The sequence below is a fragment of the Pygoscelis adeliae genome, unplaced genomic scaffold (genome assembly GCF_000699105.1).
Source record: "Pygoscelis adeliae isolate BGI_AS28 unplaced genomic scaffold, ASM69910v1 Scaffold286, whole genome shotgun sequence".
Lineage (NCBI taxonomy): Eukaryota > Metazoa > Chordata > Aves > Sphenisciformes > Spheniscidae > Pygoscelis > Pygoscelis adeliae.
This window is the reverse complement of record NW_008825076.1, coordinates 6,514,228-6,519,700: the sequence shown is the minus strand read 5'-3', so window position 1 is coordinate 6,519,700 and position 5,473 is coordinate 6,514,228.

Below are 5,473 nucleotides of genomic sequence, written 5' to 3'. Positions count from 1 at the left end.
CGTTATTTTCTGTATCTGGGTTAGAGGAGTGACCGTTACCGATCTGGCAGCAACTCTTGTCTCCTAGAAAAATCAATGCAGGGAGCTGGAAGTCTACTCTTCCTCACATGGCACAAAAAATGAGAGCTCTGTAAGAAGGGGCGCTGTCTTAAGTTTTTTTGTCCCCTGTGGCGGGCTTCATATGACTAAATGACATACGACAATATAGGACATATCTGAACTAGTCAACCTATGCTCTTCATAGTCAATGGAGATGTTTTTGCCATAGTTAGCAGACCACCTGTGGTGTGACAAACTGTGCCATCTCTGCTGAGTGCAGAGAGAACACTGCAGGACTAGTTCTGCCATACTGAAATTCTCAGCGTTAGTGCAGATTGTGCCAAATTATGCCAGAGTCTGTAGATGTCAAGTTGGATGAGCTGAAACACGCCTTTAGGGACTGCAGGAGAATCCTTCTTGGCATGAATTGAATTTGCATACCCTTACTTTAGTGAAACTTGCTCACTTAAGGAATGCCATGAAAGCTTAGTCCGTAGAAGCGGCATTTTATGTACTTGTCAGCGAAGTAAGAAGAAAACACACATACATGCACAGAAGCACTTGTGCTGAGTAAAAGGCACTATTTTAAAGTATTGTGTGTCTCCCTCTCTCCCCCCCCAAATTACTGTATTTCTTCCATCAGCAAACCCACTGAATTGCCTCTTAGCACACCATTAAAAATCCCTCTCTTAGGAGACTGGTATCTGACACCAGTTTACAATGGATGTTGCTGGAGCCCAATGCAATACTTGGCTTACTGGCAGAAAGATGCTGTTGCCATCTTCTGGGAGAGACTCTTTCATGTGCTAGCAAATGTCAAATCTGAGTGTTATTGCAGGCAGGGAGAGATTATGTAAAGCTGAGGCTGCCAGTTCAAAGGTTAATGTCATGTATACCACAGTGTCAGAGAGGTGAGAAATGAACCTCAGCAATATGAGTTTGGCTTGTGTTGTCTTCCTTCCGCAACCTCTCAGGGTATTTGCGTGTGCAAAATCTTGAATACTGAAGTAGTATTCCAAGTTTGCCTTTTCTCTCTTTGCTCATCTTGCACTGCTGGAGAAGAGCTGACAGTCACTGTTACTACGCCAGTTGTCTGGCGTTGCTGACTGAGTTGAGCAGGCCTACCTTACACCAGAACTGGGAGTATCTCTGGATTAAGCTGTTAAAGATTCACACCTGACTGTTAAAGATTCGCACCTGTCACATGAAAGATGAAATCTGCACTTACGTTTTCCTGTCACATTCAGTAGTGAACATCAAAAGGATTCTAGTTGACAAAAAAGGGATGAAGCCATTAAGTAGTGGTAACACGCACCCATCGTGAAGGTAGTTACGACCACCTTTATAAATGCTCAGGACAACTTGACTGCTTGCACTGTGTTCACATTGAGCACTTCCCTTATAATGAGGACTTTGTAAAAGCGAATTCTTCACAAGGGTTATTGCCATATAATGCACTTTTAAAAACCTGTATTTATTATAGTCATACAATAAATTAATGTCTAGTAGTTCACAGTTTCAAGGTTCTTTCAAGCATGTTTTTAAACGAAACATATGGAATCCATGTAAATGAAAAGGGGTCGTCTTTCCTGATTAAATGTCTTGTCCAGAATAAAGTACATTACACAGTAAATCAATAAAGCACATACGCTAGATAAAAGGTCATTTTGTTTTAGTGGAAAGCTGTACAATTGCAAAGTGCTTAATTCATTTTAAAAACAATAATAAAACTACAGCTGTTGTAATACAAAAGATCTTAATAAAAGCTTTTCACAATTTTATGTTGTTTTTCTCAATGGTTCTGTTAACGGTTAAGAAAACTCATGAGACACTTACAGAGCAACATGCTCAGGAAAGTAAGGTGGGTTCAAGTTGCTAAAAAATGGACAGCACTTGATAAAAATACAGTGATTAGTCTATATAGCTGCAAAAATGACCAGGCTGCCACTTCCTACATGGAATTTGCTGTCATTTCACCTCGGAGTTCTGTGCATGTTGCAACTGCAGGATTAAGATCTAATGTTGGAAAAAGGCACACTGCCAGTTGATTCTAATATGGTTTCATGGAAGAGAAGAGAAAGGGGTTTTCTTCGAATAGCACTTTCCAAAGCTGTGCTAGACTGTACTTAACTCATTAATTTCAGAGCCTCACAGTTGTGTTATTCTTTCTTCCATCTGTTCTTTCAGTTTTCATTGCTGCAGTCTTTCCTCTCAAACCACGTTCTTTTCACCCACAGGTTTCTTGAAAATATATCTACATCAGGTATGTTAAGCGTGTCCCTATCTCTACAGCAACTGATTTATCCTCTGTATGAAATGCATCTCCATCAGTGTCAAGCATTTACTTGATACAGTTCAAGATTTGAATAACCTGTTGCCAGGTTTCTTCTGAAGCAAAATGGAGACATTTAACTAGAAGACGTAATTAATAAAGACATATATTACCACTTTTTAATCAGTGTTAATAACTTCAACACTGCATTGTCAAAGTTGCTTGGGGGAAAGATGATCGTTGCAAATCACAGTTTAAATATGTGGGAATGTCTATAGTATGCTAAGCTGTTTAAGAATGTCAATGTCACTTTTTATTACAAAGTATACAGGTTATATGTTATAAATATATGTATGTAGATGCATAAAGGAGGATGCTTTTGGAAAGCATGGTATTATAATACCTTGTCTTTATGACTCTTGTTTCTCCATTTTCCTATACTACTGATCTGAATCAGAACTAGCAGTAACACCTTAATTGTCATAACTTTACCCACTAAAATAGAGTATTAAGCATCACCTGGAAATAAATATGGCAACCACAGTGTAGACTAACCAGGAGACCAGCAAAGGATAAAGATAGCGGTCTTTGATTTTAATAAATCACTTGAAAACAATGTGAATTTGTTTTAGCCTCCGGGAGGGGGTGTGTGCGGGGATGTGTGTAAGAGTATTTAAGAGAAGGACTGGCTTTTGCTGTGACCATCCAACCATCAGGTTTATCTTACAGGTAGTCGGTGTTATTTCTAATATAGGTGTTATTTTTACATTTAGTTTCAAATTCAAAGTTTCTTTGTATTTGTCCTGGTTTCAGCAGGGATAGAGTTAATTTCCTTCCTAGTAGCTGGTGCAGTGCTGTGTTTTGGATTTAGGGTGAGAACAATGTTGATAACACACTGATGGTTTAGTTGTTGCTGAGCAGTGCTTACACTAGTCAAGGGCTTTTCAGCTTCCCATGCTCTACCGACTGAGAAGGCTGGAGGTGCACAAGAAGCTGGGAGGGGGCACAGCCAGGACAGCTGACCCCAACTGGCCAAAGGGACATTCCATACCATGGGGCGTCATGCTCAGTATATATAGCTGGGGGAAGAAGAAGGAAGGGGGGACATTCAGAGTGATTGCGTTTCCATCACCGTTAGGCGTGATGGAGCCCTGCTTTCCTGGAGATGGCTGAACACCCGCCTGCCCGTGGGAAGGAGTGAATGAATGCCTTGATTTACTTTGCTTGTGTGCGCGGCTTTTGATTTCCCTATTAATCTGTCTTTATCTCAACCCACGAGTTTTCTCACTTTTACCTTTCCGATTCTCTCCCGCATCCCACCAGGGGGGAGTGAGCGAGCGGCTGGGTGGGGCTTAGTTGCCAGCTGAGGTTAAACTGCCAGGTTAAACCACGACAGTATTTATCTTACAAAGAAAAAAAAATTAAATTCCAAGTAGTAATAGTAATATGCTAACAGTCAATTGCAACTGCAGTACTTAATTTAGTGTGTCATCAGTGCTCAATACAATGCTATATGTACTTTACACCATTGCCTGGGAAAGACACAGAACGGCAAGTCTAAATGATTAGTCATTTGTCAACATGAGTCTAATGTTAGTACTGAATTCTTTCCCGATTTGGCTTTCTTCGTATGATCTCAGATCTGCAACTATTTCAGCTGACACTTGATATTAAAACTGTTGGCATCAACACTTCTGACCCTTCTCAGTTCTACATACAACGGCAGCTGTGCCAAAGATTGATTATATTGCCCAGTACAATGTTTTCCAGTACCTGTAATGAAGGTAAATATTTCTGCTACTGTAGTAAAGAAAGGGTCCCTGTACATAGTGCCACCCTACCCTAAAGACAGTTTTGCTTCCATTTTCTCTGAAATTTTTAAGTGTAGTTGCCATATCTGTGGCTCAAATAATTAAACTGCTTGTTCCAGATTGTTTAATGCATAACTTGATGAAAATTCTGCTTTCTGTTGACCTCCCTTCTGCTAAACCAAACAAAATAGACATTAAAGAATGAGAAATGAACATACAGTAGCCTCCCAGTCACGTCAGTGTACCTACTGCAGGAGGGCAAGCGTATGATCCACTTCTCCCGTACTTCACGGCTCGCTCTTCTTTTGCTGTAGAATGAGTAAGGCTGTTTTCTTTACAAAATCTGAAAATCTGTGGATAGTCTAAGCCTGTGTGTATGCTACTGTGACTGGTAAGGGAAAGCATCAAATGCAAATTAGCTTTTATTACTTCTGCTTCATATGATGAAAGTAGAATTCAGAATTCAGTGTTTATACAAAACTTCAGATGCTCCAAGTTCCTCATGCAAAGTTTTGTCCCTAGCAGGTTTCTCAGTAAAGCTGTACTTCTACAGATCTGCTTCAGATCACCCACTACCTTCTAATGAAGTATCCCACCAGCAAACGTGACGGCAGTTAATCCCTTTAGCTGAATGTGCCTCCTGCAAAATGCTCAGCACTGTTCGGTCCTATGGCAGCAACTCCTCAGTGGAGGTACCCCAGTTCTCATACCACTTGTCATTTTCTTGAGTTACAGTGACACCTGGTGGTATTTTAAATACTTTGTTACAGCTTTTTTGCCTTTTATAGCATTGATTTGTGTTCTTATTTTAGAAAGTCAGTGGTTTTATTTTATTTACAATTGCTGCAGGTTTATCTGCTGTGAAAGGTGATTCTTCTCCTCGATGCTCCACTATTGCTGCTTATTCTAGGTATGAACGGCAATGCTTCCTGATACTCCACTGGCATATGGGAGATTCACGGTAAATTTTATCACCTGTATTTGTGATAGAGGTGATAGATACACCAGTATCACACCAGTACAGGCAAACCCCACTGTGGAACTGTTGGATTTCATTTAAACACGTTACCCAGTTCCCTCTGCGTAATGAAGACCAGAAATGTCAGTAGAAGCCCTTCATCAACAACAGGTCTGTATCTGAGTTTCTGCATCTGTTCTACCTACTCGGGCACCTGATGGTAGTGAAGATGTTCCTGAATTAAGCATATGAACGAATTACACCGGTTTAGCAAACCCACGCCCAGAAACTCTCGTCTACACCGTGCACCGAAATTCGTGTTCTCATACCGGGGATCAGCAAAGACAACGTGAAACATAAAACAAGTGCAACAGCGGAGGTCCCGCGCAAGCA